This window comes from Lepisma saccharinum, chromosome 19, assembly GCF_977018435.1.
Source record: "Lepisma saccharinum chromosome 19, izLepSacc3.1, whole genome shotgun sequence".
NCBI classification, from domain to species: Eukaryota; Metazoa; Arthropoda; class Insecta; order Zygentoma; family Lepismatidae; genus Lepisma; species Lepisma saccharinum.
In genome coordinates this window covers 60,459,214-60,483,480 of record NC_139247.1, presented here as the reverse complement: position 1 = coordinate 60,483,480, position 24,267 = coordinate 60,459,214, and positions in this window count along the sequence as shown.

Genomic DNA, 24,267 nt, shown 5'->3' with positions numbered 1-24,267 from the left:
TTGCGAATCAACCAGTATTAGAAATTTCTGTTCAGGAACTGTACCAATATAAATCAAAGCTTGATATACCGCATATATTTCTGCTGTAAATATGGATGCCTCCAGTGGTAACCTAAACATTTTTGATATATTTCTTTCAGTATCATAAAGAGCTGCTCCTACTCCACTTTCAGTTTTAGACCCATCTGTATATATGTGATAAAAGTCTTCCCAAGATTCTCTAAACTCAGCTGAATGATTATATTTCGGGATATATATATTTTGAATTGGTTGAGTGGGAAATTCTAACGAGTATACTGGCAATGTTCTTGCTATGAGTACTTGACTACATTCATGGTGATATTTACTAAATAGTTGTACCCAAAGGGTAGCTGATTTATCATTGGTTATTCCTGAATCATGCAGCTCTAAAAGATTTAATAAAACATCATTGAATGGATGCCATGGTGAATGTTGTATTTTAAATAACATTTTTATTGCAATTAACTTTATCCTCACAGAAACCGAACATTCTACTGACTCCATATATACCACTACATTAGGAGTACTGTTCATTAATCCCAAACATTTTTTAGAATTTTTCGTTGCTGGACTTCTAGTGGAGAAAGTTTTGTTACTGGAAGATTACACAAGACCATTAATCCATAATCTAATACTGCTCGATAATAATTCTTATAAAACATAAGCATGCTGGTAGGATGTGCTCCCCATTTGGTATTCGCCATAGCTTTAAATAAATGAAATATTTTATCGGATCTATTTTTCATCATATTTATTTGATACTGCCATGATAATGATGCATCAAAGTATACACCTAGATATTTTACTTGTGAAACAATTGGAATTTGTAATCTCCTATGATTAATGTTGAAAATATTTTGAAGACCCTTATGTTTAAATACTACTATTTTGGACTTTTCTAAAGATATTGATATTTTTTTCTGCTTTAACCATTGGTTAAATTCTATTAATTTATCTTCAAACATTGAAAAATCTTTCAAGTGATTGTTTGAGTCTAAATATATACATACATCATCAGCATATTGTAGAAACTGAAATGGGGAATCTATTATTGTTTTAATATCTGATAAATAAACATTAAATAATAATGGGCTAAGAGGACTTCCCTGTGGTAGTCCTTGTCCAATATATATTGGACCTACCATTTCTGAACCAAAATGAAAATAAAGTTGTCTTTTAGATAACAATTTCCATGTCAATATGAGTATACAATGAGGCACTTTTAGTAATTGTAGTTGTCTCAATAGAACATTAATATCTACGTTGTCATATGCACTTTGAATATCAATAAAGGCTGAAAGTACTGATTGTTTTATTTTAATAACGCTATAAATATGAGAAGATAATGTTACTAATGCATCCTGGGTTCCATAACCTTTACGAAATCCCATTTGTCTGGGAGAAAATACCTTTTGACCTTCCATAAACCACTCTAATCTCTTTAATAAAAGCTTCTCAAAAATTTTTGCCAATACGGAACTAAGAGCTATTGGGCGATATGACTGACCCAACGAAGGGTTTTTTCCTGGTTTTAGAATTGGCATAATAATTTGAGAGGTCCATGCAACAGGAATTTTACCCGATAGGAATATTTGATTGTAAATTTTACATAAAATGCTTAGTGCATTCTGTGGAAGATTTCGTACCATAGAATACGTAATTCCATCAATGCCAGGAGCAGAATCTTTAGACCCTTGAAGAATTTCATGAATTTCATTTACAGTGACAGAGGATGTGAACCCCTTTGAGTATTTTGATGTAGATGAGAACGTTTAGAATATATTAGGAGGTTCGCAGGCTGATGTAAAGGATGTAGGAATTACTTTATTAATAAAATCAGTTTTCCATTCAGTGGACAAAGGTAAAGTCCGACTTACATGTGCTTTTCTAAGTGATCTGAACTTGCGCCATATAACGTCTAATTTTGTTTTAGGGTTTATTTCTTCGCAATATTTTTGCCATGAAAATCTCTTAGCCTTTATATATACTTTTCTAGATTTTGCAGTAGCTCGTTTTAAATTTATCAAAGTTGCAGGTGAAGGAGCACTTACAAATTGTTTCAATGCTTGTATTCGCTTCCTTTTTGCTTGAAAACATTCTTCATTCCACCAATATATTTTAGGAAAATTTCGATCATATTGCGGTTTCAGTCGCGGACAGGCATAATCCATAACTTGAGTTATTATATCCACAAATGTTTCATATTGTACAGTATATTGGTTTTGATATTCTTTAGCTGAAAATTTTAAGTCTAAAACTGAATTATATTTCATCCAATCTGCCCTCTTTACGCTCCACTTACGAATTGTTTTTTGTTTTATTAATTTTGGAAATTTTTGAAATGATGTTAGCGTGATGAAACATGGAAAATGATCACTAGTTCGTAAATCAAAGTCTATTTCCCATACAAATTCAAAACACTGATTATCAGATATTAAAGTTAGATCAATTGAGGACATATTGTTTCCATTTGGTGGTACATGTGTTGGAGATCCATCATTTATAACTGTCAAGTTATTATAATCCATCCAATCTTCAACTGTCTTTCCCAAAGTATCAATTCTATGATCACCCCACAATGTATTATGGCAATTAAAATCTCCTGTTATGATAAAGGGATGTTGAAAGCCAGACAAAAGAGAATTTAGATGAGAGCTCTGTATTTGTTGAGAAGTATAATGAGATGGAATATACAAACTAATAATATTATAAAGTAAGTTGTTTAACTGCATTTTTATACCGACCACTTCTACATTATATTTGGAAAATAAATCATGTGTTGAATTAAACTGAATTTGTTGAAATGGTACACTTTCATGAACAAAAATTCCCACACCCTTATTTCCCACATTATAATTATTTAATATAGTATGATAGTGAGCAATATGAATATTTTCTGATTTTAAACCCCATACCTCACTAACACAAATAATTAACGGGTGACACTCATCTATTAATTTAATTAATTGAAGTTTCCTCGCAGAAAAGGATCTTAAATTCCATTGTATTATTAATGGCAAGATTTTTCTTTGCTGGCAACACATTGTTGTTTTAAATTAGGGGGTGTCCCCGAAATCTTGTAAGTCTTGAATTAGTTTTAAAATTTGTACAGAAATTTCGTTACATTTTAATATTATTTTCCTAATATATAATAAATCATCACTCACTGAAATTGTTGTGGTTAGTTCTGCTATTAGATGTAGCAGATTTACTAGCGATTCTTTCTGAGAAGGACTCTCTGCTGTTGTCCTGCGTCCAATCGAATCTGATTTTCTCTCCTGTTCCTTAGAGGAACACGTCGTGCTCACAGGTTCACTTGAATTACCCACTGCTGATGATGTTGACGCAATTTGTGGATCCTTGTGTTTATTTTTGTCCTTTATCAAAACAGGTTTAATTGTTTTCCTCAATTGTGAAGCAGAATGCAGTCTAAAATTTTCCCCGTGTTGTTTTTTTAAAACTTTCATAAGACCGGTCAGATTCTGGTGGCACTTTCTTCCAACAGAGGTTACTTAGATATGTGTCATTTCTTCTATTTTCCCAATCTGTAACAGAATTAAATCTGTTTGTAGTATAATTTTCTGATGTGCAAGGGCTTTCCTTGTTTATTGATTCCTTTCTTATCTCCAGCAATTTAGGAAAGTCTTTAGCAGAGGTCGCATATGTTCGCCGTTCATTTCGTGGATCAATACCAAAAAGTACTTGTTTCTTTGCATCTTGATAGGAGATGTTGTTATAAGCAATCAGCCTTTGTATTTCTCTCTCTTGTTCCCATCTTACACAAGACTTATCGGTAGATAAGTGGTTTCCCTTGCAATTAATACATTTAGGACTGGCATTGCAGATTCCATGTTCCGCTTGACCGCATCTATAACACACGGGAGAGGATTTACACTGTGTTTGTGAGTGTGAGAAACGGAAACATTTCTTGCATAAAATCACAGATCTTACTTTTGGCTTCACTTCAAATATTTGTCTCCACAACTTCACTTCTTTTGGTAACTGTTGAGATTGAAATGTTACACTAATGAGTTTAGTAGGTTCTTGTCTTACTTCCCCATCCTCATTGAAAAAAGTTTTCTTCATCCTTATTACATCTATTATTGGAACTTCAGCTCTAATGTCTTCGATTATCTCGTCTACTGGGATGTCGGTAGGTACACCATATATTAATCCTTCTCTCACTAATAGACCTTTAGGAATTCTGGCTTCTAAATGGTATTTTTCCTTGATGAATTCATTTTTAGCAAATTTATTTGCATCATATGCTGTGCGAAATGACAATTTTGCCTGCTTCAAACCACTTTGTTTAACGAATTCAACATCAACCTTCTCCTTACACAAATTATAACCTAATTTTACCGTATTCAGGCTCTGTGATCCAGGTAATGTACTGTCCACCAACACGATATATGGGCCTTGATGTCCCTCATAATATAAAGACATATCATATGCCTCATTTTTATATTTAGCAACACCAACCTTTGTACTTGCACTTACTTTCGGATTTTTGGGGTTTTTCTCCACTTCAGGTTCCGTGCATTCTTCATTAGATCGACCTCTTTTGAAAGAAGTCTTATCACTAACTTCCATTTCCGCTAACTGTTCAGGTACAATCACATTCATATCACTCTGGATTGCTTGCATTAAATTTTCTTCATTAATCTTCACATCCTGAGCCATCTTGGGAAATCACAAGCGGTTTTATTTCGCTTTTCTCTTTCACATATCAAATGTAAAATGTATAGAGAGATTTAATCTTGTAACTCTAGAACTATTATTCTCAAATCAAACTTCAATTAATTAGATCTCAAACTAGAAAAACAAACAATTCAACACGCTATTCACACAGAATCCAAACGATACCACCATGAAAACTCAACTCCTCGCAACTCAGTATCAAAATGAGAGAATTTCAAGATCATTCTTTTAGGCTACAATATGCAGGTTAGTCGTTAACCGGGTGTTTCTAGAAATACGTCATATTATTGAAGTCACATTATTGGTCACTGGCACTGCCGTTACGCGCGCCTTACTATATTTCTCAGCAAGATAATTGCCCGTATATCGCATCTCCACGCAAGTTTTTAACGGGAGCATGTGTACATTGCCATCGGGAATCCTTCAAAGCAAACACATTTCGGACGGATCCACGTATCGATCAAGAAAGTCAGAAGCTCCAGGAAGAAAAAAAACCCTCACTAACCTCGACAAATTTCTCGTCTCCGCTAGAGGATGCTGTGGGGAAATTCGTTGTTGTGCTGTTGGGGGAAGAGGCTGGGGGTGAAGAAAGAGCATCCTCCTCTCCATTCCCCCCACCCTTACTCATCTCTGTTGGTATTCACGACACGACCCCGCCCGGAGGGAGCCTGGCTTCCTTCGAGATGCTGCGAGAATCATCTCGTTGAGTTATCAGCGGATTCCAACCTCCAGCGCACGGTTCGCATCTTATCCCTCACAATAATGGCACGCGGTGGCGGAAGACCTCATCGTGGGGAATCCATTGCTTTCTTCAACCAACCGCCTACGACTTTGGCTACCCTTTGGCGAGTCCGACGTGGCAAGCGCCATACCGATGGGGGATTGTATTGCGGGCGGTGGTTGGAAGGGAGGGGACGCGGCGTGTTTGATGGGGGATCGAGCATGGCTCTGCTTCTCACAATTGAAATTCCGGGATTTTTTCCCGCTCTTTTTGTGCGTTCTGCCCAACTAAGGTAATTGGAAGACGGTTAGCAATGGCATCCGAGAAGTTGATTGGAGTGAGGGGGCGTGTCCTCTCTCTCTCTCCGTCTCTTTTTTTACTCGCACACTTTCTGGGTAGCTATTGCTTTACGCACACACACACACACACACACACACACACTTAATAACATAAAGCTATATTTTCATAGTTTGGACATTTTTGTTTGGAAAAACACCACTGGTGTAACCAAATATTTTCGTTGGAGTGGTCCCAATGGTAGAAGAATTATTTTCAGGTGGGATCTGTTTCGACAGTTTTAGCTACTAAGATCCTAAGTTCTCTCTCTTTCCATTTCTCTGTTTCAACTTTAACATTTGTCTTTCTCTGTCTCTCTCTCTCTCTTTTCTCCATCTCTCTCCCTTTCCTTACCTCTCTCTTCTCATCTCCTATGTTTCTCTCTACATTTCTATCCATTTTCTTCCTTTTTCTTTGCCAGCGTTTCTTTCTTCCTTTACTTCCTTCTCTCTATTTTCTATAATCTTGTTTCTTTATTTCTACCTCTATCTACACTGTAAATAATGCCGTGTTCCTCTATTTTTCCTTTCTTCCTCTTTTTCTTCTTTGCTTTCCATCTTTCTCTCTACCTCTTGGACATTATCCATTGCCTATAGCTTCTACTACTTGCACCTCTTCTATTGTGTGTTTATATTCGCATATATAATAAATCGAAGTGCATGAACAAAACGCAGCCTACACCTTCTGTAATTGGAGGTTTAAATCTCTGTAGAAGTGAAAAGAATAAGTAAATATATACAAACACTACGTTTCCAGATAGCACATATTCTCTCATCTTCAGATGAAGAAAGGCATGATGGAGTAGTTGGTTTGTTTTACTACAAACTGGGTTTGTAGTAAAATCGCAGGTCTCCTTAGGATCGATCTTCACCACCGGCAAAAAGATACACCAAAAACAGCTTAGTCAACCCTGCCAACTAGTAATGAAAAGCCTATACGCCCGAAAACTAGAGAAGAAGTACTCTATCGAACGTAGTATTAGAATAGATGTAAGTAGTAGAGGACCTAGAATGAACTTTACGTTATACGAGGGGAAGTCAGTAAATAGGTCACAAACTGATGTGGGAAAGCTTATAATAGTAGAGTAGATTCTGAAGATGTCATTAGGTGGCAGCACAATCCAGCTTGTTGATATTCAGTTAGCAGTCGCTAGATACGAGACGCACGCATGGGCATCTCAGTTTAAAACGACAGTGCTCGAAGACTGTATGTGGAGATGATTCGCGCTGACAGGAGAGTGACGATAGACAACAGAGCAACTGCAATAGTGTAGTTCTCATAGTTTAGCCTACAGCATGATGCTTTGAATTTCCGAAAAGTGTGCGCACGGTGGCGGCAAACGTTTCGCGGATGATGTTGAACGTGAGGTGCGACTGTGACTGGGACAGCAGCCCAAATACTTTTATGCAGCAGGTTTTGGAGAACTGATAAAGCGATGGGATAAGCGTATCAATGTTGGAGTTTATGTTGAAAAATAAGAATGCTTTTCAAGTTAGTAACTCACTTAGTATTTTTTTAAAAAAAAGTTTGTGACCTACTTACTGACTTACCTATGTATTAAAGAACCATTGTTACTAATAACCTCATTATAATCAATTAATAAAGTTAGATTAATTTGGAGGATACAATTTTTTTGGCTTTGCGTATCTCCAACGTGAAGAATATAACAAAATGACAGCCACAAAAGCCATGATAATAATGCTTCACCAACACCCAGCACAATCTCCTTAGCAATTCCGCAATGATATTCTTAATCAAAAAAATCTTCCCCATTTTTTCCTCCCCACTTTTCACACAGAACACGTGTTCCTGAGGTTTCCAGAATTCAATCAGAAATCCCCAAACTTCGGTCGAAGCACTCAATATGAAAATGAGTGGGATCGGGGTTGGTGCATCTGGTTTCATGCATACGGTGTGGACGCGCTCGGGGCAAGGGGGTGTGGGGCATATTGAAATAAACGAACCTGATCGATAAGCTATTCAGGGGTAAGGGGTAAGTCGCAAACTGCGGCAGGTTTCTTCTCGTCCAAGATTGCTTCCATTAAATTCAAGTTCGGCCCTTAATAACCTCTTTCTCCCCCCCCTCCTTCTTCTCAACTACGATTATCTTAATTTCAGTTTTCTTACCGTAGGATCAGCCTAGCATTTGTGGACGGGTTTCCTTGGAACGTGAAAGAGTATTGGATGTGAGTTAGGTGCAAGCTATTGCACATTTCTAATATTTTATAGCAAAAATGCAGCAGGACATTTGTACGGAGTCTAATTGATTAATTGATTTAGTTTCTTTTACTTCGCGTTTTGTGCCTCTTGGCTAATTTGCGAAGATGGGGATGAGTGATGAAATGATGAAATTGATGAATGGACATTCACAAACAACCAAGCCCGAGCGGGATTTGAACCCGGGACCCTTGGCGTCACAACGGAGTCTAATTATCCTGAGAGTTATGCAATATCAGAATCTCCATTCATTTTGTATCATTATTATGAAAAAACTCTTATAATTATGTAAAATACTATATTGTTTATATCTTTATGTATTTTTTTAATAATATCAGCAAAACTATGGTAAACGTATTCTTATAATTGGAAACGCGATTAAGCCTTGTTTCCATGGCAGAAGAAACACTACATATGCCGACCAAGGCAGTCTATATTTCAGTAAAAAACACTTACCAACGTGACGTTTCAACCTCTATCAGGGGTCTTCCTCAGGCATGAAACCAAACTAAAAAAAAGTCTTAGGAAGACCGCTGACAGAGGGTTGAAACGTCACTTTGGTGTTTTTTACTGAAATATAGACTGCCTTGGTCAGTATATGATGAGCCGCGGTAGCTCAGTCGTTAGGGCGTCCTCTACTACTTACATCTATTCTAATACTACGTTCGACAGAGCACTTCTTCTCACCCACCCAGAGTCGTATAAAGTTGGTACCTGGAGGAAACTCTGGGGGGTAAAGGCGGCCAGGGGCGTGGTGCTGATCACATCACCCCCAGCTCGACCGAGATCAAGAAAGTGTTGGGCCCTAACCCCACACCGCCTTCATGGCGTGGTGCAAAGCACAAGGGAGCACTTTACGTTTTTTTACTTTTGGTCATTATATGTAGTGTCTCTTCTTTATAATTCGTGTGAAATACTCTCCCACTAATAATAATAATCAATATTTTGAACAATAACTTGTAGTTGTTATAATTTTCAACCATCGGTATCTGTGACAATTGGTAAGGGTACCGGTATAGTTATAGGTATAGGTTGAAAGTGGTATCGGGTTGGGTCAAGTCAAAGCCTTTTAGCTGGCACCGAAGATTGAACCAGTGGTAACACAAGCGGGAACTGGGGTATAGGGGGGTGATCCTTTTCTCAAGACACTCAAATCTCAACCTAACTTCTCGGTACTACACCCTGAACTGCATTTTGCAGACTAACGAGGCTATAGCGTCTGAACCTACAGCCAGTATAGTCCTCTGTACGGCCGTGTGTGTGTTCTTCTGTGTTTTGTCGTTATACGAGATGCTAAGAGCCCCTTTACAGCCTCAGGTTTCAACCCAGGTAAGAATATTTTAGTCCTTGGACACATGTTTACTTTAGTTATGGTATAATGTGACGGGTGCAAAATAACCTAAGTGTTGACGCACCCACAGTTTTCAATTCAATCAATCAATCAATCAAAACAAGCGGAAACTCTTTTGTTTTAAGTTCATTTATGCACAGAAAGCCTAATCGGGACTGGAGCTACAGTTTAAAGTGGAATCCGAATCACTATCCAGGGACCCCTGGACTACAAAGCGACGACGTTACCACTACGCCATCTGGAGAGGCTTTAAAAGTCAAGAACTCTTACTGGAACGTGTCCCACTGTCGCATAGTTTTGCTTCGTACCAAGAATGGCGCCTACTTGGAAACACGCCACCGGTGACAGATAACCCACACCTTTAAAAGCCGCCACCCGACCGTCCAGGGAAGATAATATATTTTAGTGCGCTGCCGGCCAATGTCGTTATTCCAGTCTCGAGTCCTCATCCTCTCACAAGTTTCCCCTAAACGCGTTAAAATGATTAACGCTCCCAGTGGCCGGCAAATGAAATGGCTTAGCACCGACTTGATAAAACACCGGATTTATCTCCCAAAAGAGGTGTTTGGGAGAAAGGTAGCGGACAGAATAGCTCCCCGTTAGAGAACCGGGGGACTAACTTGTGCGGGAATTACAACACCCCGAGAGGAGGCCTATTGTATGCAGGAGACGGCTTAGAGGACGGGGATGGCACCTATTGATTGTCCACCCTCTCTCCCCTTCCATGCCCAGTGGCTACGCCAGGCACTTTGGCGTGGGGGGTTCAGTCGCGCCTCAAATCTGTCTCCCGTTGGAGTGTCTGGTGACAAGTTTTACAGCTGTTCTGGATTGTTCGATTAATTAGATCCTCGCACCATTTCACCCTTATTAAAGGGTTGTTCTCCAGGAACGAAGAGCCTAACTCGCACAGGCAGCTAGGTACAGTCGTCAGCAATAAAAGTGAGGCACACCTAGATCGTAGACTACTATCTTTTCTTGTATGCTGCTAGAGTCACCCCGGGGAATGCGCCCAACTTTTCTTTGACGGTTTATAGCTTCGCTAAATGAAGGAGTGTCGCATTGAAAAGGATGTCAAATGAAAGCTACACGTTTCGTTATTGTTACCTATAAGTTTGATTACTGTAAGTCTTATAGCAAAAGAACCATAGAAAAATAAACAGATGAACGTGAATTTGGGCAAATCACCCAGTGTTCAGGATAAAATGCCCATCCATTAGGGGTAAAGTGCCCAATACAAGGAACAATTGTTGAAATACTTGACATGACATATTTAAAGGAAAATAATACACAGCATTAACTGGAAGATTATTAATGTTTGTTTCGTAAACAGAACATCATTTGTACAGACAAGCATACCGTTTCTAACAAATTTATTTTGAATTTACCATAGCCTCTTTTACTGTTTACATTTGTGAGAAATTGCATTGCACTTTGGACACACGTACGTGAATTTCATACATATTTCATGCATCCACATACTACAACGAATACATTGGATCCAGTCACATTGTGGTCCTTTCTTCTCATAATAATGCCCATGGGCATATTGTACTTGATTTCTGTGGGCATATCACCCCACAGCTACAAGCAGAAAATTGAATCACTGGGTTGGTAACTCTGAGCATTATGCGGCAGTTTTACTCTGTAGATATGTTTCCCTGACTCTTGATCTTTACATCAAATATAATTCAGTTTCTTTCCCTCTTGGGAATATTATTGCACACTGTTAATACAGCAACGTCCGAAAAATTATTACCTCAAAAATTGTCTTCTTACCTCATGAAATTAACCCTGAATGGCTTCAGATTCTTCTCACAAGCTCCAAACCTGCTGCCTCGTCTCACCACGGAGGGCGCTTTCAAAAAAGAGTCACAGAGTTGCCATAACATTAACGTTGCGCGAGATACGAGTGGGTGGGCATTTAAACCCGATCTGCATATTCCCCCGAGTGACTCTATATGTGCCTAACTGTACGACGATAAGCGAAATTCAACAGAAAGTTTCCAATAGTTAGTGAGCTCCATCGGCGTAGAGCTAGGCAACACGCATAACAGCGTTACGGTAAAACAGTATTTTGGAATCCGCCTCATTTTTACTGCTCGTGACTGTACTTGAAAATAATGTTATCGTACAGTGCTTGACCTCTTAGGGATACATTCAAGCCACTACTGGACCTCGAGCAGTTCCGTAGCTAACATCATCTCCGGGCGGGGGAGTGTGGCTGTCTAGGAACGTGGATGTAGAATATTTGCTTCCTTGTGTACTTCACATCCGGTATCCTCCGTCTCTTGAAACTTTCCTATGGAAGTCGGAGCATTCTGACATCTACAATAAGTGATATTTTTTATTGCCTTTTTTAGCACTAAATATTGCATTTCTTTATTTTGAATTTTCAATGTTGAAAGTAAATTTTTATGGCGGATAAATGGAGCAAGACGGGGCAAAATACATTTTTCTATTATTTTCAATCATCTAAGAGTGGTGCTGAAAAAATGGTTTGTTTATATTGAGGAGTCATTTCATGTGGTTAAACATTAAGTACCCCGATTTGCTCTACGTTAAGGTGACCAGATTTTTAAGACAACAAAGCGGGACATTTTTCATGTTTTCATGAACTCAAAAACGGGACGGAAAAATATATACATTTTAAAATAAAACTATTTCGTCAAAATAAATATATGCTTACATAACATTGTGATATGCACTGCACTCCAACCTACCTGTACTTTAGAATTAGGAGTAATTCATTGATATTTTGTCGATGAATGGATCTTCTTCAGTACATCCTTCTTTTCAAATAACACTTCGTAAAAGTTTACACACATGTGATTAAAGTTCATCTTCTTAATCAATATAGCTTTCAAAGTTTGTACTAAAAGAGCATTCTTGTCACTTGTCAATAAATAATTCATGTACGAAAACACTCGTTCAGTGGGGGCATTAGTTCCAGGTAAACAGAGAAGAAACTGCAAAATTTTAAGAAAATTTGAATAGGACACATGATTGATATTGAAATATGAAATGCTTTCTATCTAACAATGCCATATATGTTCATAGTTATAGTAGTGTTGCAGTAATTCTATGCCAATAAGTTATTGTCACAAGAAAGGGACATTTTGGCGTCCCGTGTTATGGGACAAAGTTTTTAAAAAAAAGACTGGTGTGGCTAATACGGAACACCATATAAAATACGGCTTATGTTAATCTTGTTTCGGCAAAATTTATCTCAAGTCGAACCAAATGTCTGACACTCCTTTAACAATTACCACATATCCTTCCTCATTCCCTTTAATGTCAGAGCAGAGAGTTTGCACCATCTGATACTGTTTCTGTGGATGACATATTCTTTTTCGTCTCATGTCAAACGCTTCCTTGAAATCTGTTATCAACAATAGAGAGATGAAATATGAACAAGGAGAGAGGAAAAACAGTATCAATTTAGTCAATATATTTAAAAATTTCGTTCACCTTCAGTTTCAAAGAGAAGAGACAGACCGCGCTATTCTCTTTATTACCTTGCAAAATGTTAGCCGGAGAAGGATGAGTAGCGTCCGTAATTTCATTCGTACTGCATCAGTCGTTGTACATGAAAGGTAGCTGGAGTGCAGAAGGGGCAAAATCTATAGGTTCTGCATTGATGTCAGTTCTAATTGGATGAGATAGAAACTCATTATGGCGCACTTTCAACTTAGTTGAAACAGCGGACAATGAAGGAGAAATGTCTGTGATTAAAACTCGGTCGCCGGCTCTTCCCAATTAACCCCTCATCTGCAGACGACGTGCCCGCCATCTATCGGGAAAAGAAAAATGTTATTCGAGAATAGGAGGCTCTTAATTTGAGCTCCAGCCTGTCATTGAGAGGTTTGGGTTTTTGTACTTTTCTGTGAGGTAGTTGGTGAAATGCAGGAACCGAGGATTTGGACCAAGGTATTCTTTTCCGACATTATTGCTTTTTAATTCATTTACCGACAAAAGAGGATACGTTGAATTGAGTTATATTGTTTTGTTCATGCGTTTCGACACACACGCCTTATCTACCTCCGATAAATAGTGAATCAAAATCGGATTCTTATTTGATTTTTGTTATTTAGCGTCGATTTTCTTCTACTTTTGGCGTGACGATGAGGTCGAGTGATGATATGATGAAGAAACACTCACAAAGAACAAACATGCCCAGGCAGAGATTCAAACCCAGGAACCCACTGTGCTGTAACCACTTCTCCACGTAGGTCGGCTAAAATCAGGTTTACACTGACCACTAAAACTTCATAATAATACGAGACGAGGGAGAGTCAAATGATGAACTTTAATTTGCTTTGGATTTTTATCAGATTTCTGGATGTGGGGGTTGCATAAGTTGACTACATTTTAGCATAGACATATTACTGATCTATATATATTTTCAAGTCTGATTTAGTGTCTGTATACCTCGTGAAGAATAACCTTTGGGATGCACATGCAGTCACGTATGAGCCACTGGGAAGCTTTCCCACCCATCTGTCTGCAAACTTAGGTCTCTTGGATTCGTAAACTTGTTGGCGTGGTAAGCATGCATAGGGATATCCAAGCGGTTCGAATCCCACTTTAAACCGTAGGCCCGGTCCCGATTAGCCCATCTGCGCATAAAGTGAACCTAAAACTCAAAATCCAACATGTATCATACCCGGGACCACTTGATTACAAGTCGACAACGTCACCACATGCCATCAGGAAGGCCCCTATTGAAACACTTGCAAGGCTTGACTTTTTTGTTCTAGAGGTCCTCTCCGATGGCATAGCAGTAACATCGTGTCTTTGTAATCAAGCGGTCCTGAGTTCGGTACCCAATGAAGGCACTTAATAGTTCGGATCGCACTTTAAACTGTAGGTCCTGTCCCGCTTATCCTATCTGTGGATAAAGTGGACTTAAAAGAACACCTCAACAACCCGAATGTTAATTCCCGTGGCGTCTTTCATAGCTATAGAAGCCATTCTCGGAGCAAGGACTGGATAAATAAGTGGGTCGCTTACACGCAGAAGGCAAGGAAAGTTTCTTACTGTTGATATATAGATGTTCGCTCCCTTCAGCTGGAGAATACCAATCTTCCTGCTCTGCGGCAGGGAGCGGTATCATTTAGAGGCCCCGTCTTCGTTATAGACAAAACTTTGGCACAAGTTACTTGGCGCCTCGGTAAAAGAAATCGTTAACGGCATTACGACAGCGGATTTATATCCTCTAAACAAGAAACCACGGGATCAATATTTGTTTACTCGCGGGAGCAGCTGGGGGCAAATTGACTCGAAATAATGACACAGAATGTATTATAACGGAAGCACCCCCGCAGGCAAGGGGGTAGATTTCCGAGACAGGGTTGCTGAGACGGCGAAGATGTGGCGCGTGCAGGGTAAGAAATTAAGTTTCCTACCCACCCACCCATCTCCTTCAGCAGAGGCAATTTAGTTACCAGGATAGGGAAAGAGGGGGAAAATTGGCGCAAGATTTTTTTTTAGGAACAAAATTGCCCCCGCTCTCGGCGTCCCAAAGGGCAAGGAAACTTGATTTGATGGCATCATGCCTTCCTCCCCACACTAGGTGACCTTTGGCTGTTTACGACGGGAGGCCGAATTCGATTGGCCTTGTTTCCACAAACAGCTTTTAAATATTTTTACACTATTAAAAGGAAAATTGCATCTCTGGGTACCTACTGCCTCATGGCGACTCAGGTGGCTGACTATATTTTAGAAAAGAGGCACACGGGGGGGGGGGGGGGAGGGGAGTTGATTTGATTTCTTTTATTTTTACTGTGCTTCTCTGTCACTTTTGGTTAACAGCGACGATGGGAATCAGGGTGTGAAATCACTGAAGACTGGCAGGAGGAAGAATATATTAACATAGACACATATACATATACAATCTCTCTCTCTCTCTCTCTGTGTCTGTTATCATATAGAAAGTAAATGACTTAATATATATATATATATATATATATATATATATATATATATATATATATACATAATTATTATTATTAAATACATTTAAAGGAATTCATTTGTTAGTTTTATGTAGGGCCTATATCAGAGATTTATGAAGTAGTCAACTAATTCCTTTAGCAACTTGCTAAATAGTTAATACATTACAAAATAGTTGATTTTTTGTTTATCTTTTGCTTCATAATACTCGTAATGTAAATCAATTGGCTTTCATTTGATTTTAAAAATTTTGGGTGCGTCAGCACTTAGGCTATTTTGCACCCGTCACATTATACGTGGTCCAGCCCCTTATCGTTACAAATAACAACTCTAACGTTGCATAACTAAAATCTTAAAATTTTCTGACTTTACATTGTCTTTACATGGAAATTCGATATCTAAATGTACCCCAGGGAGGTTGATGAACATTATAACCATATGCAAGGTGTACGAGTGTAAAGAATAAGAAAGGTTTAGTTAGTTTGCCACCAGATGGCTTTAAGTTGGAAAAGGGAGCGTGGCTGAAATTCCTGAGGTCGGAGGAAAGCAAACGTCGTATGGGAACTTTACTTCCCACTGATTAGCAGAGGTTAATGCACGTTGAGTTCTGTTTGAGTGTTGAATGGGGTCATTTCGGAATGGAACAAAGTACAGGGAGTAGTTGTTTTGTAGTGGTTTAGTATTTTAAGTTTTTATGTAGTGTATTTAGTTTGGATTTTTAGTTAAAGCCCTGCACACTTTGTTCTATTCAGAGATGGGTCTTTTGGGGGAAAATTAATATTTAAATGAAATTACTATAATCTCTTTTTGGTTAAATAACGTGTAAGGAAGTCTAAATTATGTAAAGATTTAATTGGATAATTTAATTGTTTCTTTATTATTTATCGTATTTATATTGGGGGTTTATATTTTTATAATAATTATTTATGGAGTCTCAAGCTCTTCAGGCATTTTGTTGTTAAATAAACCTCTTTACTATCAAGCCTATTATGTATAATTCCTCTAAACCTACAATTTTACGGCTTAAGCCTTCCACTGCCATATCTTTATATTCCTGCTAGGTTAATGTACCGACTTCAGTTGCAAGCCTTGTGTCCTAATGATGGACAATATTTCTTAGTGAATAATTGTAAAGGAAGTGCAATAAGAAGCTGGTCATAACATCAAATATACAAAAATATATATACACTAAAAAATAAATAGCCACATCATCCCATCTCCTATACCAGATTTCTGGTCAAATTCATATTTGGTCCTAGTGAATGGTTACCCGTAGGTCACCCAGGATTTGTAAAGTTTGCCAAGATTTGAATCTCGGTCTGGACTAGGGTGTTCATTGTGAGTATTCCTTCATCAATTTAATCATATCATTACTCATCTTCGCGATTTGCCAAAAGTGGAAGAAAAGCGAAGTAAAATGAGCCAAACCAATCAATTGTAAAGTTTGCAATGTATAAACCAAGGTAGACACAGACACGAGCCTAAAAACAATACCGAATTAAAGCGAAGTGATTCGACAGAGACACATTACACAGCAGTTCCAAAACTACTTTAAAGTAGGGGTGTGTGGAACAGAAATGTTTTGGTCGGGACGGGAAATTTTTGAAATCCCGACGTTCGGGACGGGAAAAATTCACAACTTTCCGACGCTTTGGAAATCTCGAAATCTCTACTTCATTTTCACCTTAAGTAATTCTTTTTTGCAATTCTGGAATAAAACTAACAATTTCCGAAAAGTTCCAGACACTTACAATGCAGAAAACATCGAGACCACTTTTAAAAATGACAATTTTGACTATTCGGGATCCAGAAAAGTCGGGATCGGGACGGGAAATGTTTTCCGCATCCCGGTACCGACTTTTAAGGATCACGCATACCCCTATTTTAAAGTGTACCTCCAGTCGTGTTTATCTTCGCATAAGGGATTACTTTTAAGTGGCAGAAAAGTGTCTTTTCTAGTAGACAGATGTCGCTTATTCTTTCCACCAGATCATCCCTAAATATGCCAATCAGAACTTGTCAATGACATCACTGAAATCAGCAACAGAATTGGAGAAGATCAGCATGCAATTGATGGAAACAACTGTCGCAGCGGGCAGTAGCTTATTTTGATTTCTTGTCGTTTGCTATCTCACCATCCTTGTGGCAGCCAATTGGAACCGTTCCTCTTCTTTATACCTTGCTTTGCCCAATGTAGAATTTATCGCTGCTGTAAGTGTAGGGATAGCTGCCAGACAGTTTAAACTGCTAATATCAAGCGCAACCTTCGAAGTGACCGGAATTTTAAACCGGAAGGACAGGCGATTCCCTGCCAGACCTCTCACGCCTCGGCAACCTCAATCTGGGAGACTGAGCATCATTCTTTAGGAGTCATCAGCCGGCTCCCTTTCAGGAGGCGATTCTCCGTGAAGATAAGCTTCAATTCAACCTGTTTTAGAATCGTGGGCAATGGACGGCTACGGGTGGGGGGTTTGGAAAGGGGGGTTGAGCCTTGGTGGGCGATCTGCCAAGCCTTTCAGATCCATGTTTTAACCTCACTTCTCTGGAAACACATGACCCGTTGAGAGAAGATAACGTTTTTTTTTACAGGCAAAAACCCTGAGGGTATGAGATACAATGCAGCGGAGGTCTGCTCAACGTCACCCCGAATAGAAGAATGGAACTGATGTTTCGAAACCGCAGCTACATGTTCGCTTTCTTGGAACCATAGCCTTTGTATCCGTTGATGGTCTAAGGAAACTTATTATAAGTATCCTTGGAGATATGCTTCCCACAGTGACATTGCTGTTTGGCCAGCCGGTGTGTCCAGAGCCACGAAACTTTGTAGCTGTAAGGAGAACATTGTGAACACCGGCTTATCGGGACTTATCTTACAGTACTATTATAAACTTTGAATCGCATCGAGAATGGAACACGGAACCTTTGCATTACGAAGACTTCAGTGCATCTTAGTATTTACCCATCAGATTTCTGGAATGTTAATTTAATTCACTTGTTGTTTTAAGTCAATTTTATGCTAATCGTGACTGTACCTACAGTTTAAAGTGGGATCCGAACCACTGTGCAATGTGCCTCCACCGGATATCGAACTCAGGACACCTTCATTAAAAGGCGACGACGTTCCTACTACGTCATCGGGGAGACTTCTGAAATTTTAAGTGCATCTATTAAATAACACTGTATTTTAAAATATTTGTTTCGGGAGAAGATAGGATTTGAGGGGGGGGGTGTTAAGCTGTCCTGGGAGTCGCAAGCGGTCGAGATATTTTTAATTATGTGTTCTTGTAACCTCTTCTGTTTTACACCTCAAATGAGTGCAATTTAAAATACACTGAACGTACATTTTATCAGATACAGTTAAACGTGGACATCGACAAAGGACATCAGCTACAGCAGACCTCCGTGGCGGAGTGGTTATAACAGCAAGCAACGAGCCAGGGATGCTGGTTTCGAATCTCAGCCTCATGGCTTAAGCAAGATTCGAACGACGATGTCAGAAAATCAGCGATAACGAATCCTACATGCACAAAACTTAAGCTTACCGCCACATTCGTTCGAATGCCCCGCCAGCCTTGGCGTAGTTCCGAAAACTCTCGCTGGATGGCAGCAGCGGCTTTATATTCTTGCTATACATCCAAACATCGCTTGTCCTTTCTTTCCCTAAGGGTACATCTTTAAACAAAAGTCACCTCATGAAAAAAACAACGAAATTGAACAAAGAACAGACGACTTGTCACCTTTATTCCCTGAAGATGGCGCGAGGGATGCGCCAACCAATCTTTACCTATATTCTTCGTGGAAACTATTTCCCTTGAAGGGTCCTCTGCTCGTCGTTACAAGATTAATTAGCAGTGATATATAGTCAAGAAAGAGAGAGAAAGTAATGAAAGATAATTGGGTGGCTTAATTCTTTACCCTCTCTCTCTTTACTTCCTGCGGGCTTTTTCTAGACAAAGGATCGAACTCAACGGTTAGCAATGAGAAAGACAGGAGAACAAAGTTTGCTACTTAAAAGGGCCGGCGGTGAAGAGTATGCATGGTAATTTTTTCATGGGCCTCAAGAAGTACTCAGATGCTTGGAGATACAGAATCTGCTTGTAATGAAAAAGCTTAAGTAACGTACCTGCTTCTCGCAAGGAACCGGCTCTCGCCAAGAAATGAACGCGGCATAAATTTTCAAGAGGATTAAAAGCAAGACGGCATGTCGGGAAGACAGTGCTGCCACGTGGTGCGTTCTGCGAAGCTTGGCTTGGAAAATCCTTATGCTTTTGCGAACTGAGACCTGTATAACACATTGTAGGTACGGATTTGCCTTTATAGCCATGGGAGCTAGCATCAGTTTTGTGTGCACTGAAGTGTATGCTCACAGGCTTTTGGTGCGCAGAAACAATTGACTCGCTTAACCACCATATTGGATTCAAAATCGTGGAATTCACACAGTGTTTTTTTAACGGTACGGCAACCTTTTTATGGGTAGGAATAAAACTAATAATATTTTATTTTAACGAAAGATGCGCGCGTGTGTGTGAATACAAGGATGTACGACTATTTATGAACATACTTAAATATTTTGAGTAGTTCTTACGATGAACATAATAATAATAACAAACCAACTTGAAGAGTGGATGTTTTTAACTTTGCATGCAACGAAGCCTACATTCATTACCTTAGGAGATCTCACGAAAATCCTTCCACCTTATCATCCAGAGAAGACACAAATTTGGAAAAGGAGTTGCCATTTTCTCCTTCCCCACGCTAAAGATTTTCAAGTTAACAATTTAAGTGTCGTAAAGTAACTGTTAATAATGTTACTTCTATGCCCGAAAAGTAACTTGGTTACAGTTCAGCTACTTACTTTCATTGATTGATTTGTTTTACTTTTGTTTTCCTCCACTTTTGGCTAATCGAGAAGATGAAGATGAATATTGATGGATGAAATTGGTGAAAGGACAATCACAAAGACACATATGCAGGACAACACGAGCCCCACAGAGGAATATACTATGATATATGGAAGAGAGGTAGTACTTACTTTCTGGAAGAAAGCTAGTTGTTAGTTAGAAGTATTCAAACTGTTACTTGTAACTGCGTTAGAAGGAATTAGCTACTTCCAAAAAATGGTTCTCATGACCACTTCTAAATTTGGTAAACTGTAAGAAGAAAAGTTGAAACTTAGCACAGAGACAAGAAGCATTTCGTCAAGAATAAAATACATTATTAAAAAGGAAAGGCCAAATTTTGATATTTGCTACCCATTCTGCAACACAATTTCACTTTTCAATCCTACAAATATGATTTCCCGCCATCATCTTGCTCTCAGCACAACACTGAGCGGGGAAACGGGATTCGCATCTTTTAGTCAATTCTGGAGAAGACATTTTCCAAATATGAATTCCAGGCACGACCAAACTTGAAACCTAGAATATGTGAAGGTCTCGCTGCTGCCTTAATGGCCCTGTCTGTACCAAGCGTCTCTTGTCAGAGTCCCGCACGTAGAATGTGTCAGAACCAGTATGTCATTTTCTTCTCTGAGGGAACCTCTTTCGAATCTCGCCGCCGTAAACGAAGGCCGATCGTGATGAGAATTGCAGACACTGTTTCGAGGTACGAGAGGCCAGCGGTATCCTCGAGAAGTTTCGGGTCTGGTTTCCCTAGGGTTGATTTATAAGTTGCAACAGCGCCACTTCCATTGTTCGAAAAATAAGATCTCATGTCCTCTCTCGTCAATCTCTCTGCAGGCTCAAATTACTGTCCTTCACGGAACAAACTTTAGGACAAGAAGTTTGTGAAGGAATTTCCATCTTGCCAAACCATATGAGCTCAAATAATATTAAAATTGCTCTTCTGAGTGAGGCGAGAGACCCGGGTTCGATTTCCGGGTTGGGTGATCTAAGATTGGATTTTTTCCGGCCTTACCCAGCCGCTAAAAAAATGGGTACCTGGGGGCAACCCTGGGGGTAAAGGCGGCCGGCGCGTGATGCTGACCACATCACCTCTAAAGATGACGTAGATCGAGATTGTGTTGGTCCCTATCTATACACATCCGTGGCTTCATGACACGGTGAAATGAGCACGGGGAATATTACCTAGACTAGCTATTCAAACACACACACACACACACATATATATATACACACACACTCTCTCTCTCTTCAAAAATCTTTAGTTCAGTTTATATTCTAATAACCTTTAAAGATTTAAAATTCTCACACTTAGTATCTGGATTCCTACTTCAAAACCCTTCAATCCAATTCAATTATTAAGAATCATAAGGCTCGGACATCGATGTTTGTGATTGTCTGTCCTGAAAAGTCCTGAAATTGAAATATGAATGAAATGATATGAGTGAAAGAAGTGTGATGAGGGAAACTTCCGCATAGGGGCTTTCCTTTTTTTTAAAAAAGTCTGTAACGCGTCTGACTACCATGCTAAAGGTCCCGGGTTCGATCCCCGGCCGGTCTAAATCCAGGAACTTTTGTAACGTTGGAAGCGGCCCTGGAGCCCACCCAGCGTCGAATGCCATGGGTACCTGGGGGAGACCCTGGGGGGTAATGCTGATCACATCACCCCCACTCACGACCGGATCAAGAAAGTGTGGGGCGTTACCCCACACCCCCTATACGCCATCATGGCGTGGTGCTAAGCACAGGGAAGCACTTTACCTTTTTTACCTTAGAACCTTTGCTCTATTTCTTATTTAAAGTTAAGAATATTTAACTGAACACCCTTCCTGAACCTCAAGCCGTCCAATTTCAAGAGTACAACAGAATTAGTATATGTATTATTCCAAATGTATTTAAATACTGATTCAGTATTTAAAAAGTATTTACCCAAATTCCAGTAATAAGGGGACTTCTACAAAGAAAACATTCAACTGATTATTGTAAATCTTTTAAACGACGGAATTCCGATAAGAACCATTATCCGATTACCAATTCAAGAGGATTTAGCCAAATTCCTATCCTAAAATATTTTTAAGTAAGGGAATTCCAATTCTTGTAATATTTAACAGAGTTTCTAATCCAAGATCGCATAACCTAATTCCAATTATAAACAATAAGGGAATTACTAAAACAAAAACAAAAAACTTTGTCGAATACATATTCAAGAATATTTGGCCAAATTTATATTATAAATTTGTAAATACAGAATTCGTACTCTAAATAATTTTAGCAAAATTCATATTTCAAAGTCTTTAAAGCAAAATCCTTGTTTTAAATATCAGAATTCCTATAATAGGAAGCGTTAGACATTACACATTCAATAATATTTAGCCCAATTTCTATTCTTAATTAACCGATTCATTGGTCAATTTACTTTACTTCGCTTTTCTGCCACTTTGGCTAATCGCGAAGATGAGGATGAATGGTGATGAGATAAGATGGATGAAGGGACAATGGCAAACACGTAGGGACGACACAACACGAGCTTAACAGAGGATTATACAGGGTGGAGCATTTTCGACTACCTATCTTATAATGAAGACAGAGGATTTGCTGATTACATTTACTTTTATTTTTCATTTCTAGAACAAACTTTGCACCTTTGGATTACAGAAAATGTATACATGAACAATGTGCACACAATTATTTCTTGAAAATAACACATTTCAAATGACTTCCCTGGCAGGCAACACATTGTGCAAGACGGTCTTGAAAGCTACGCATGACCCATGTTCTCTGGTGTACTGACTGTTCTTTATCTACCATGCGATTTATTTTGAACACTTCCAACTTCACGCCATTGTTTCCACCATTCATTGATTGTTTTCCTGTTAGGAACTCGTCCACGGCATTGTTGATCACCATTCTCCCTGCGGAATGCACGATGCACCGCTACAATTGACTTCGTCAACACTTATTACTCCATACAAAACATACGTTGCTGTAGAGGCCAACGCTCCATTGCTACTGAAATCCAAAGTCCCAGTGTACACGAGGCAGGAGGAAACCGCCCTCCCAATGCATTTGTTTTGCAGTGTTGCCAACCTCAAACTGTGTAGTCGAAAATGCTCCACCTGTGAGACCAGACGCAAGAGCCTCGTTGGTCTACAAAAAGCAATCCAGGGTGTATTACGTGAAAGTGATGCTCTGACACTCCATAATTAACATAATTTCTAACCTAAGAACCTTAAGTTAATGTCTTATTCTAAGAATCTTTAGCAACATTCATGCACTAAATCTGTTAAATAACGGATTTCCTAAATAACCCTTATTCAAATTCCTATTCTGAGAACCTTCAGAGTTGAACAAAAGGATGCTAAGAAAGGAAATGTACAACAAGATGGTTCATCGGTACATAGGGAAAGGGAGATGAAGGCTACAATATGTTATTGTTATTTCTTCTCAATTTCACTGCACTCGCCAGCATCCTTAGCGGATGACGTTGATTACTTGATAACCTTGAGATAACCGGGTCCTCTATATCCAGCGGTTGCCATGGCAACGAAGGCAAGAAGCTGCCGAAACACATGATGCAGGAAATTGCTTTCAAAATTTATTTCCCAGACCATGTTTACATTTCTGAAGATGCGGTGTATGTGATCTGAGTTCCCCAGCATCTCCGAAAGAATCTGCGGAAAGTGTGAGGGAAGGACTTGCCCTAATAATGCCTTGGATGCGAAGAACTGCAGATATGAATTGCATGCTAAATTTAGCACATGCACAAAAAGCCTTTCATAAGGATGTCTTGTGTACTTTAGTTTGCCTATAGGTGATGAGTCAGACTTAAATTACATTTTTGCATTGTTTGAGGACAGAAGCGCCGCCACCGTGTTTGTCAACAATATGCCCATAAAAATACACACAAGAGAAAGTTTGAGAATCAGGCTGAATAGAAGGAGAGAAGAAAGAAGATAGAGAAAGCGAGGGAGGGAAAGGTAGGAGAGAGAGAAAGATATGAGAGAGAGCGAGAGATAGAGAGAGAGAGAGAGAGAGAGAGAGAGATAGAGATAAAGACAGAGATCGAA